This window comes from Mesoplodon bidens (genome assembly GCF_964165515.1).
Source record: "Mesoplodon bidens genome assembly, chromosome: 14".
NCBI lineage: Eukaryota > Metazoa > Chordata > Mammalia > Artiodactyla > Ziphiidae > Mesoplodon > Mesoplodon bidens.
This window is the reverse complement of record NC_138170.1, coordinates 34,936,206-34,949,207: the sequence shown is the minus strand read 5'-3', so window position 1 is coordinate 34,949,207 and position 13,002 is coordinate 34,936,206. Positions and strand designations below refer to the sequence as shown.

General features: G+C 42.8%; 1 protein-coding gene across 2 annotated transcripts in view; it reads right to left on the bottom strand.

Moving 5' to 3' along the window:
* Nucleotides 1-13,002, bottom strand: part of SERTAD2 (SERTA domain containing 2) — a 114,606-nt gene that overhangs the window by 13,559 nt on the left and 88,045 nt on the right. The window contains exon 1 of one of the 2 annotated variants that reach the window (XM_081254958.1): nt 8,691-9,012. The exons of the other annotated variant lie outside the window; for it this stretch is intronic. The gene's annotated coding sequence lies outside the window, so the exon portion shown is untranslated. Of the gene's footprint in view, nt 1-8,690; nt 9,013-13,002 lie in introns of those variants that run through there. 2 annotated transcript variants of the gene reach the window in all.

Genomic DNA, 13,002 nt, shown 5'->3' with positions numbered 1-13,002 from the left:
AAACGAACAAAAAAAATTCCAACAGGGAGAAAGCCTCTGCGTGTTTACAGACAGGGTAAGGACTCCCAGAAGACAAGGGAGGGTTAGTAACTCAACACCTAAAGCTGCCCGGATCGGGGAAGCTTTTTTTTTTTTTTTTTTTTTTTTTAAACCCAAGCTCATCCAGGATGAGGTCCCTGCAGTAACATCCATGCTAATTGGTAAGACAAAGCCTTCCCTAACAAATCAGCAATGTAATTATGAAGCCAGTCACTAGATCAAGCCAGTTAGGCGCGCTCGCCGCTGCTCCGAAGCTGTAACCCGACACCACTGTTTGCGCGGCGCCTCCCCGGGCTCTCCGGGCGGCGCGGGGGACTCGGGCTCGGCCGCAGGCACTGCACGGCCGCGTAGCCGCGATCAGGCTCTGCACTTGGACCCGGACCGCCGCGAACAATCCTCCTTACTTTCTTGACAGCGTCTTAAAGCCTGGGAGACAAACATAAATTAAGCCAGGAAGGCAACCTCGAAGTCAATTAAAACAACTTTTACGGTTTGGGGATGTCTTCCTCAAGTCCACATTTGAAGAAACTCTAGCTTTCCCTCTTAGGATTTTTACACACTTCTATTAAATTGAAGACGGTTTCTGACGCTGCTCGTTTGTCAAACATCATATTTTCTCTTGGAAAAAGAAAAGGACGTTTAAAAATGTTGACAACTAACTTCATTTAGTAGGCAAATTCTGGGAGAGAGTGTTTCAAGTGAATATTTCTTTGGAACAAATTACGGCCTTGTTAATAAACATCTGGAAAGAAACATGGGCTTTTTAGAATGTAACTGTTAAGTACTAGAAAATGTTTCTAATATCCTGTCTTACTGGTTCCTCCGCCAGCTGGGAATTTTAGGTTTTAAACCTAACTCTTAGGAAGCTAGGGACACCAGTCACCTCTTCCAAAGATACTGAGAATGCCAACAATTCTCTTATTTTACCTAACAATTCTGGCTAAAAGCACTGCACACCTAAAGTAAAAGATTGAGCCGAATTATACAGTTTCTAAACTTAAGTTTAACAAAAACATAACATGATACGATGCCTGGAATTTGCTTTAAAATGTTCTAGAAGAAAACGGCCGTGAAGATGAAACAAAACTGACAAAATGTTGATAACTGTTGAAGCCGGGTGATAAGCACAAGGGATGCATTGTACTCTTCTCTTTACTTTTGAGTGTGTTGGGAATTTTCCATAAGAAAAAGGTAAAACACACACACACACACACACACACACACACCAATACATATTTTTAAAATTCTACAAAGTAAAATATCAAATAAGCACGATAAACTATTTACACCCTTAGCGAGAACTATTATATTAACTTGATAAGTTATTTTACATAGAAGAAAGCTATAAATGCTCTATGTAAACAAGCACGCCCAGCCCAAGAGACTCCTCTTAAGCTTTGAAAGAGCATATCACATCTAACCACGAGGGGGCGCAGCAGAGCAACAGGCACTCCTGAAGTCTGGTTATTCACTGCAATTTCTAACTAGAGATCTCTCAAAGTATACATATTTCCAAGATTGTTCCCAAGTTCAGATCTCCATAGGACACTGCTAAGCAAGCCAAGAGCCCTGCAAAGGCCAAACTAAGTTATTTTATGCTATGGTTCAAAATCTGGAAATACTACATGTAAAAAAGGTTGTTGTCTGTATATAAGTAACACTGATGTTTCCAAAATTATGGTTAAGAAACCCATGGAGGACTCCTGAAGTGAGAACAAACACACAACAACAAACATACAACCCGAGTGATAAGCTGTGGACTGGGAGAAGCCAGCAGTTCAGAATTTCCAGTGGGGGCATCTTAAGGTGATTCTCAAGGTTAGCAGTAGGAAGTTTACTAGGATAGAAAAGCCTTCAATAATCCTATTGCTTCTTAATAACAGGAAATTACCTCCACACTGAACAGAAATGGCTTCAGACAGTTATTTGGGAAAACTTCATAAAGAATGATGGGGAGGAGCCGTTTAACCGTAAAATGTAACTCAGGTAACCTTAAAGAGATAATGAAGCAAGTTGATTGTATAACTTGCTGGAATTCTTCCTATTCAAATTACAAGGTGAAGTTCTATGATATTGTATGTTCAACAACAGTGTTCATAAGACACAAACTATTACCACCAATCCTTCCATATGAAACTTGGCAAACATGAACTATTATAATGTTATTTTTATGAATATTATTGTAGTCATTAAAATTATGATGCTAGTCCACACTAATTTGGTGTCAGGAACACATCTTGAGCATGCTGAATCTAAAGCCTCATTATCATTAAGGGAAGGAATTCTTAGATTTTAATTTCTTTCCCTTAAGATTATGTGCCAGTAAAGGCTAGCCAGGCTCACCCCACCCCCATTCCCATGCATAATGAAAATATTTTTTTCTCCAGTACTTGTAACTGCCTGGATGGGATTCTGGTGTCAACCCTCCTGTACCATCTTTTCCCCAAAGATACCTTGTTTTTCCTCTCACACTAGAGACCCTTAACAAACAAGGTCAGGGGGAAAAAGCTTAGGGTAGAAACCAAATGCTTTGCCAAAAGTATGTGGCAGTGTTTTGGTTTTTGTTGTTGTTGTTTTAAAGAGCGCTTTCAGATACATAAAACAGTCGTACTAGAACAGGTAAATATAATTTTCTAGAACAAATCTGTGAAAAATAAAATTGCATCTTAATTAAAACAAAAGATTACCATCTAGGTTTTGTTAGCCAACTAACTTGCCACTGAATAAAACTAACAAAAACTAAGTATGCTACATCGGGAAGTGTTTTTATGAAAGTGTTTCTTACAGGTTATTATTAGTTTTTAATCTTTGCTTTCAAATTGGGAATGCTTTATTACTGTGAAAAATCACTTAAAAGAAGACATGCTTTATATTCCTCACAAATACAGAACATATTTCATCTTCTAACTTTCACATGCAATCTAAAGAGGAAAACCAGATAAATATTATGTATTTACTTATTTACTCACTGAGTAAATCTAAACACTGTATTGTATGGTCTAAATCTGGATTCCTTAAAAGAAAACTATCACATTTTTACAATATGACATATGGGTATAAAAATTTAATGATAAAAGACATATACTTAAGAGATGCGTAAAGAGGAGGAGATAACTATTCTACTATGTAAATATCTGTTTCATATAAGCAACGTACATATTCAGAATGTTTACTTAATTCTAAGAACTAGGCAGGCTCCTGGTAAGGTTTTACAAAGACAATTTAAACCTTATATCATATACTTGAATAATTCACAAAGTAGAAAAAGGAAATGAGGATACACACTATGCTTGAGGGCAGTGAAGGATACTTAGTAAAGATGGCAGCCATTCATTTTTAAAAATAATTATTTTGGGGCTATTTTGAGATAAAAGGTATATTTCTTCCCAAGGACTTCTGGGTATTGATAATTAATGACCCATAGAACTTTACACAAAGTCATTTAGTCAAATACAATAAAATTAATCAGAGCACCACACTGAATGTAATAAATATTTATTTTCTAAGGAAACTACCTGTCAGAACTTCAACTTCTATGATCTTCAAGGACCTTTAAGGAGACCTGCCTCCAACCCACCCCACTGCCACCCCTGAACATCCTATCTTTAGGGGCTTCAGAAGCAAGAAGGCAAGTGCCACTTGAGGAATCCACGCTTTGGATTTGTTAACCAACTACTGTTAGACAGCTAACAACCAACACCAGGTAAAATCTATTTTATTTTATATTTCCGGCCATAATAAAAATATTTTAAAAAGCAGTCTGTTTAAAAAACTGTTCAGAAAAGACCATCACCAGGTTTGTGACCAGCACAGAGGCAGCGCAAAAATTTCTTCATCAGCTACGGACCACGCATGGTGCTCCAATTCCTCTACCAGTTGCGTTTTCTACGACAGCAGAGAAGACAGAGAAGTACACACGTACGTGGAGATTCCCTCCTCAAAAAGGGAAAGAAATCTGAAAAGCAAATCTGTATCATGTATTATTGTAAAATGGGTAACCACTAAGGGAGGATCAGATTAAAACAGTCACCACCTCGTTATCTCATTGGTGTGGCTAGAATTTTATGCAAACCTGTTCTGGTGCAGAGATGACCTTGGGACTTTCAGATTCCCTGAGTTTAACTCAACACTTCTAAACACCAGGGTGGGGTACTCCAGCAGGCCTGCCTGAAGCCCGGGAGCTGCGGCTGGCGTGGAATGATAAGCAGTCAGCCAGGAGTGCAGAGCAAGGGGCTAAAGGTTGATCTGCAGCAAGTAACGCTTCATTATTTAATTTTCTTACCATGGCATGATCAAGTAATACTTTTTACTTTTGTTCAACAGGTTCACACAGACAGCTAGAAACACGAGTGAATGAGTGTGTGTGTGTGTGTGTGTGTGTGTGTGTGTGTCCTGAAGAGCCAGAACTCCTTCCCCTTCACTATTCTACATGAAACTCTTTAGAAGCACAAAAATGCCTGGTTTAGCGTCTTGCTTTCAGTTAACCACCTATGAAGGTTTTTAAAAGAAAAAAAGCTTAGAATTAAATAGCAACTCTGCAAAGCTACAGGTTTTTGCAAAGGGACAGAAAGATAGTAATTCAGACATGAATTCATTTTAAGAGCTGAGGTTTGCTGCTACCTGGAGTTACTGAAGAAACAAAGCTGCCTTTGGGCACCTAAAACTAGTCAGACCTGCTGTAGCAGCTGCACGGTCGGCTCCAGAGCTGTCCTCCACTCTCCTCCCTCCGGCCCCCACCCCGCGCATCCGCATTGCTCACTCCACTCGGGGCGGCGCCGAACGGGCACACTCAGCCCTCCTCTGCCGTCCCTGCTCAGGGGCAGGGCCAGCTCTGGACACACGGCGTGCAAGTGTAAGAGGAGGCCAGACAAGAGAGCAGATGCTGACTCCATTCTGAACTGAAAGCTGCAGTTGGTGCGGAATACAGCTTCTGTGTTCCCAGGTTGCTAAGATAGATACATCAAATTGTGGGGTTTGCTTCAGTGAATCCTGGCAGGGATTCCCAATTAAGTTGAGAGGAGGGACGGGAGATCTTGAGAGGAGACGAAGGAGGCTTTCCAGCTTCAGCAGCCCTCAGACCACAAAGACAGCAGAATTTCCTTCCAAAAGGGAGTTTTCATTGTCTGTATGTGGTGCTTGTTTAAATGATAAGCATCTGTTTTGTCCTATTAGGAATCATATGTTTTCAAAGATATTGCGATGTTTTTATTTTGAAATTTTTATTTGTATTTCAAAGAAAATTTTGAGACAGTCAAGCATGTTTTTTGTTTGTCTCATGATCTTCAAGGAAAAAAAAAACAAACAAACAAGACATCTATTTATTACCCAGAATAGGAATGTTGTCTTATTGGCCTGACATATGCCATTCACAGATTCATACAAAGAATGAACTGCCACACAGTGCTCATGGAGAAAGACACTGCTCCACACAATGAGTGATGGGCGCTCCAGGGGACAGTGCAGCTCACAGGGTTTCCCAGCATCTGCACGGAGGGTACAAGTTTGCCTTTAACACCAACCGCACTGGCCATTGGAGACAATAATTTCGTTTAAAAGATACGCTAACTTTGGTTAGTTGTTCTTTCCTTCAAGAATATTGAAACTAAATTAAATATCCACACATTTCTTAAGCAGGAGACCTAGCTTGGGGGTTTCGATCAACTGTTTAAGGAATAATTATTACCAGTCAGTAGAAAACGTATGATATGTGCATATGCAGTGGCCACTGCATTTTTAGATGTTCGTGTTCTGCTGGTCAGTGTTGATTAATGGAAAGACCTATGAAAGTAGGTGTTACCCTTATTTCAAGGCCATTTTCATTTAAAACTGGAGCTTGCCCTCTGGTGCCTTGAGCATACACCTGATCTTTGCACTCAGCAATCAGAGACACCTCTCTCTCGTCTCTCTGCCCCCTCTCCCTCTCTCCTTTGACAAGAAACTACTGCAACTACAGCTATCTCCTATAGGATAGGCCGTAACAGTAAATATGAAATTTCTATAGCAACAAAATTTTAAAAAGTTCTACAAGTGAATTAAAGTTCACACTCTTAAATACCATATTTATCTATACATTAAAAAAATCTCTATTGTAATATTGATAAAGTTGTTTTTTTTGATATAAACAAAATATAAAATAAAGCTGCATGCTTTTACTAGTGTTCTCTAACAAGGAACCACAGCAAAAGAAACCTCTAAGGGTTTCTGTTGTAACTTTTAACTTTCTTAATAGCTAAAGTGTAAAATATTTTGACAAAGGGCAAACTTTTAGTATAATTTGCTACTGATAATTTGAAGTATGCTTTTATTTTTATTTATTATTTTCTGTCAGTTTAATTTTTGACAGAAAAAAATCTTTATGTATTTGTATGTCTGTATATACGTATATATCTTCAACCTCCCCTTATACGTTTTTTATCTGCTTTGTGTGTGTGCGCCTTTCTAAGTAGAGTTGTAACTTTTATTCTGTCATTGGAACACTGTTTAAAATAGCATATGTCAAAAGCTATCAGCTGCTACACAAATTTGAGTTTTAAAATATCAAAATATATACTATCTCATTATTAATAATTCAGTGCATGGCAACTGGGTAAAATTTATATTTCAGCTTCTCAATTAAATAAAAAAGCTTTCAAGGGGACAATTCAGCAAATAGAAGTCTAAAGGTTTTCTAAATCTGAGTTAATATCCCTTTCTAATTTTTTTAAGGGAAACAGGCCGGAGCAGCTGTTACCTAAGAAGCTGTGACACTCGCCTGACAATAAAACTGTTCCCTAGGACACTCGTGTCGTACACTTGATTGGTATTATAAAATGTGAGTCTTCTCTCCCACTTATTGTAAAAACGCAAGAAACAGAGCTGAATGTTTAAAAAAAAGGAAGGCTGTCAAATCCATTTCATAAGATTTCTCACCTGACAGCAACATGGTTATGCACATTTTAATTAGGGGAGAGGAAAGAAATAAAAATTATTTTAAAGGGTTCCAAACTTGATGAACAACATAGACAACTTTACATTAACGTATTATATTTCTAAGTAAATCAATAAAGCTAAAGGAAAATTTCTAACATTTATCTCTTTTTGTTGTTTTTCCACGAAGAAATTGCTAAAATGAACAGGAAAGCGGAGATGCATGAATGAGCTCTTCTTGCTCGTGCCAGAAGCTGGGATCTTAGGATGGGTATTTTCATCCTCAGAGCACACCCTACTACACTCAAATCAGAATAGACGGCTATAAAAAGGGGGAGGACTGGGAGGAACTCTAGGGGTGAGATACGCCTTCTGAGTAGCTGAACAACTACCCCCCCCCCATCAGCAAAACAACCCAGAGGCAATCAGGTGGACTGTCCTACAGGGGTTGAGTGGAGCCAAGAGCCCACTTCACTCTTGTCAGAGACTAGTCCCTAATTATAAAAGGCTACTTTGAACACTTAAGGCCTCAGGGATCCTATTGGCTACTACAACTTCTAGGCTCTTTACACACATTATGGACATTTCTTAACATATATTGGGAAATCAAACAGTATATTTCATGGACAAAGCTTGAAAACATATACTGTCTTCCTTAACACCAAATGAGGCTGCCCAACTTGATTAAAATTAAAACTGGTATAGTCTGAGGCTGGATGTCTCGCCCTGCTGATTGTCCTTCCCCCCTCAGCGCCTGTAAAAACTTACTTTCCACCTCCTGAAACATCCTGAAATTAACCAGCTTGAAAGCAAAAAGTTACTCTAAAACAAATTACATCTAATCTTTTTGAGAAATTTAAGGATAAACACAGAACTCTAATCTCAATCTATTACTATTACTTCTGCTAAAAGTAAGATAACTCGTGGCCAAGGGGGGGAAAAAAACAATTTATGATCTTTCTCTCGATGCAGTGGCCCTCTGACGGCACCCTGTCTTAATGGTACAAAGTCCAGGACTTGGGACAGCTGGCTCCCCTCAGCCCCCTCCCTTTCAGTCATAGGCGGTCACGACCAAGATGACTTGTAGATTTCTAACTTAAAAACCAATGAGACATCAAGTTTAACATACATACACACTCAAAATCAATTCACTTGGGCACGGGCGAAAAAAGGGTGGAGAGGTACGTTTTTAAGCTAAAACACAGGGAAACTAACAGAAACACACTAAAGCAAGTTGGATGCAAACCCGGCCACAGAACTCAAAAGTGAAGCAGCCTTCGCGCCAGCAATACGAGCCTTAAAAAAAAAAAAGTCTCGCACGTTCACAACAACACAACCGCCACAACACGCACACATATCCCAGCTGTAAAAGCGACAGCTCCAAGCTCCCTCCGCCCCGCCGCTGGGCTCTGGTTAGCTCCCGACCCCCTCCTGACCCCGGTCCGTGACTGCCCGTCCCCTGCCCTTCCCCCAGCAGATCTGCCCGCGAACGCTGGGGGTCCCCGGCGCTGGGCCCGGGGGTCCAAGGGAGCGGGGCCGGGAAGCAGCCGGAGGGAGCGCTCCTCCCGGTACCTGCTCCAGCCCAGGTCCCTCTCGCCGAGGCGCCCGCGACCCTCGCGGCCGCCCGGGCCCCTCCTCCGCCCTCCCGGCTCAGACGGCCCTGGCGAGGTCCCAACGCCGCCCCCACCCACCGGGAGCCCAGCGCATCCAAGAATCCCCTCCAACCCGGCGCCGCGAGAACTTACCACATGCAGCTCCACCTGGGAACTAACACATCAGGAGGGGTTTCTGCCCACTCCTCAAGCTACTCCCGCTCCATGCGGAATCCCCCGCTCCGGGGGCCCGAGGGTGGCTCCGAGGAGCGGGCTGGAGGCGAGACCGAAGCTAAGACTCCGCCGTCCTCTGCCTGCGCGTTCGGAGCATTATACAATGGTGGAGGAGGAGGAGGCGGCGGCGGCAGGCAGCGGAGGAGGAAGCGGGAGGCGGGCGGAGGGGGCGCCCTGACCGAGCTAGCGGCAGCTAGTGCTCCAGCACTCGCTGTGCAGGAGTGACGTGCGGCCAGCGAGCCTCCCGCGAGCTCCGGGCCCTGGGCTCAGCAGGCCCCACCCCTCGGCCCGCCCCGCCCCTCAGCCACCAGGCCCCGCCTCCTGCCGGGCCCCGCCCCCTCCCCCGGAGGTCCCGGGAGGCGCGATAAATGCCTAGCGGGGCCCCGGCCGCCCCAGGAGCAGGAAGGGGCAGGCGGAGCACGCGAGACGCCGGGTGGCAGCGCCGCCCACGGCTCCCTTCCCAGCCGGCGCGCCCTCGATTTTCTCTTAAGGGAAGGCTTAAGGAGCAGGGGAGAAGAAAAGAGACACTCCGGCCAGGGGACCACAACTGAACACCAAGAATCCCCTCACACCACTCATGCAAATGACGGAGCCGCTAGTGACAAAGGCGGCGGCGAGAGCCGCGCGCGCACAGCCCGCTGAGTCGCGCGACCGCAAATATGACAAGCATCTGAGCTATTCTGCAACTTGGGGCCGGTTAGCCGGGCAGGCAGGGTCCCGGGGGGAAATGGGGGGAGAGAAAATCAGACCCCAAGGCGCGGCGTCCACGCTGCCAGCGGGGTTTTCGAGACAGGCGTTCCGGGAGGGCGGGGGCGGCGCGCCCGCAGCTGAGACCCTCTCCGATGCCCCAGTCTCAGGACGCACGAGTGGCCCGCAGAGACGTCCGAATGACAGGATGGGTGGGGGCTCCAGCTGGAGCTGGAGACAGAAAATTCCCTTTGCGTGCAGTGGCCTCAGCCCAACACTTGAAATGGGTCACCAAGTCAAGAGTACCTTCGGAACAGGACGGAACCGAGTTGCATCCTTCGTGGCAGGCCGCGGCCGTGGTGCAGACCCGGCAGCCGGCCGCTTACCCTGGCAGAGCCCACGCAGGTAGGCAAGCCAGGGTTGGATACGCAGGGGATACCGAGGCGCAGTTTCACATTGATAGCCTTTTCTCTCTCCTTAAGAAAGCTTCTGCCTTGAGCTACTTACATTTAGCAGGGAAATTTATACTAGTTGGGAGAGGTTGTGTGTATGGTGCAAATTTAAAAGCCCTAGGAAAGGAGAGCTCCCCTAGAAAATTAATAACTATTTAAAAAATTACATGCACGTTCAGTGTAAAGATGTTACAAAAAGTAATTCAGGTACCTTAAAACTTTGGCTGCCACCCCAATCAATATCACCTCAGATCTCTTTGGAGCTTAATGGTCCATTATACTAGTTATATTTAAGGATAATAAAGCTTTAAGACCTAACATAAAGGTGATTATAAGTCGTTAACATCAAGACAAGTTTAGACCTATTGGAACTGTTCAGTAATGATTTTTTATCCATCAAATCGATGATCTTACTGAAATTAAACCTGGGCTAAAATGTTGGCACATGGAACAGTGTTTCTTGTTTTATCTTTCAAGGAAATGAAAAAGGCCCCTCAGTATAATTAAAAGCTTACACAGATTTTTCTTTAAGTATAACCAATGCCAAAAGCTAATTATTTGTGGATATCTTTGGAAAGTTTCATTACAGTGACATTCCAAATTACACATCGTGGAAGTAGTGCTCAAGGCCCTCAGCAAGTCCTGTTCAGTTTGTGCCTGGGTGGCATAATATTCAAACATTTTGCCATGAAGCCAAGATAATTTTTCATTTCTAGAGTTCTGCCTTTCAGAGAGGACACTAGCTACCAACAGTTCCCTAACAACCCACTCACTTATACTTGCAGCGCTCAGTTTAAGGAGAAGCCACTGACATAGAGGCTGCAGTATTCTCTTCCTGTGATATCTCTGTAGCAGAGGCCAGAGGCTCTGTTGAATTTAAAATAAATTGAAACTGTTGTTCATGAATTGAAGGGAGCAGCAAGTTAGACTTGCACAATTTTTGTGACGCTTGGATATTTTCTAGCAAATGAATTACCAAAAGAACTAAGATCAAAAAGACAATTTTTAAGTCTTCAGAGTGGACGCTTGATTCTGCTAAAGTAAGACTTTCTTCTCCTAAGATTCTGTGTGTGTTCAGTAAAGGTTTGAGTTCTTAGGAAAGCAATCTAAGTTCTGGGGGAAAATGGTTTTCACCTTTCCACACTTTTGAAGGTAAATGTCTTATCAGTGCACATGTTATACATATAAGTCCCACTTCCCCCACTTCTAGATTCTGGCATCTTGTACCAAGAAGTCAAAGGATGAAGTGGCAGCTTCAACAGCTGCTGATGTAGTCCCACACCAGGTGGTTCATGGCCCCCTCCCCTGGGGCCAAGTCCCCCACAGGCCAGAAGAGCAATTTCTGCCTGGTCCTGGGAATCCAACACCATGAGGCTAAGGAAAGGCCCTCCTTGAGCTTTTGAAGTCAACTCCCTTCGGTATGCATGATTTAAAAAAAAAAAGTATGTATATATATATATATACACACACATATATACATACATATATATACACACACACATACATATATATATATATATACACACATATAGTTTATTCCCAGCAAATGAACAAGAAGTGCTTAGTGAACACATAAGTGTGAATACATAAGTGTGGTTTTCACACTTTCACTCTCTGGAACATTTAAAAGTCCATTTAAAATAATCCTACCCAAGGATTTAGAGTTTAGAGCTTCTCCCTCTCACTTTCACATACAAGAAATTAGGCCAGTCATCCACATTTAACTATCAGGAACATATCTGTTTAGGGAGAAAAGAAATATTGCTTTTGTAAGTATAGAACTGTGATGGTAATTTTTAAAAATACTCATGAGTTTAATTTCAGAGAGGTACTTCTCAACATTGCTTTGTAGTTCTGGGTACTAGTTTGCACTTCACTGCTTCTCTTGAAAGTTTCTGTGCCCTCACCTCTTGCAAACAACCAGACTACTGCACTAACTGAAGGCCACTTTTAGCACTTAATTAGCATGCACCAAAGAATTGACACAAGGACAAGCTGCCTACATAAACTGAGAAAGACTTTACGACAGTTTTCAAGCTCATTCTTTCTCCTTTATTACATGTTACCTTTCAAGTTCCACATGAAATACTGGTAATAATCATCCATCTATATACCTTGGAAATATTGGTCTTATGCCCCTACTCCCTCAATTAATGTTTCAATTATTAAACACATTATATACAGCCAGCTGGGCTAAATAATCTTTTCATGGAAAATACAGAGATCCTAACTGAATGAGGACTTCCCATTCACTGATCACTGAAATCTATTAATAAATCTTCAAAATAAAGTCTGGAAGTCCCACATCACCTAATTGATTATCAAAGAGTTGATACAGGATACGATGATTTGTTAAACTAAACACTCTCACAAAGATGGCACGGACAGGTTCAGTACTTTTCAGCCACTAGCAAGTTAAAACTTCACGATACCAAAGGAGCCAGTTAACTTCTCTACTACTGCAAATTCTTCTCCATCTCTTCGCCCTACTTGTCAGGTTTTTTCCTGCCTCTCCCTGAAGTCGCACTTCACAAGAAGAGAGCTTCAACTCCGGTGAAGGGCTGCTCTTGCAAAGCTTCCCTCATTGTTATTGGACTGCTTTGCAATGACTGCCCCTTATGTTCTGGGAGAGGGTCATGTTTCTGTTAGCAATACACGCCTTTTTCTCTCTTAAAAATCTGATAGTATTTAAATCCTAATTTGGAACAAAATCTTAATGATAATATTGGAAGAAAATGCTCTTAAAACCATTTTCTTTTTTCTGGCATTTTTGATTAGTCCCTTCTAACCATTTATAGAGGAATTGGCATCTGTTGAGCATGAACTTCCTCCCTTCTTCATTTGCCACTATTTTCCGGTATAATCCCCAGATAAATGGTGAAGCCCTCCTTAGACTCCAGCTCTTGCTTTCATCCTCTCTCAGCTGGAAAGTGAAGGCCTTGCCTGGTGACAACTCCAGTGCTCCCTTCCTGCCAGATGCCACTCCGCCAAGGCTTGGGGGGTGCTTCTCAGAAACCCCTCTCCTTGTCCCCAGTTCCCCACACGGCACTACTCTCCTGGTGGCCTCTGCAGGTTGACCCTGTACTTCCTGT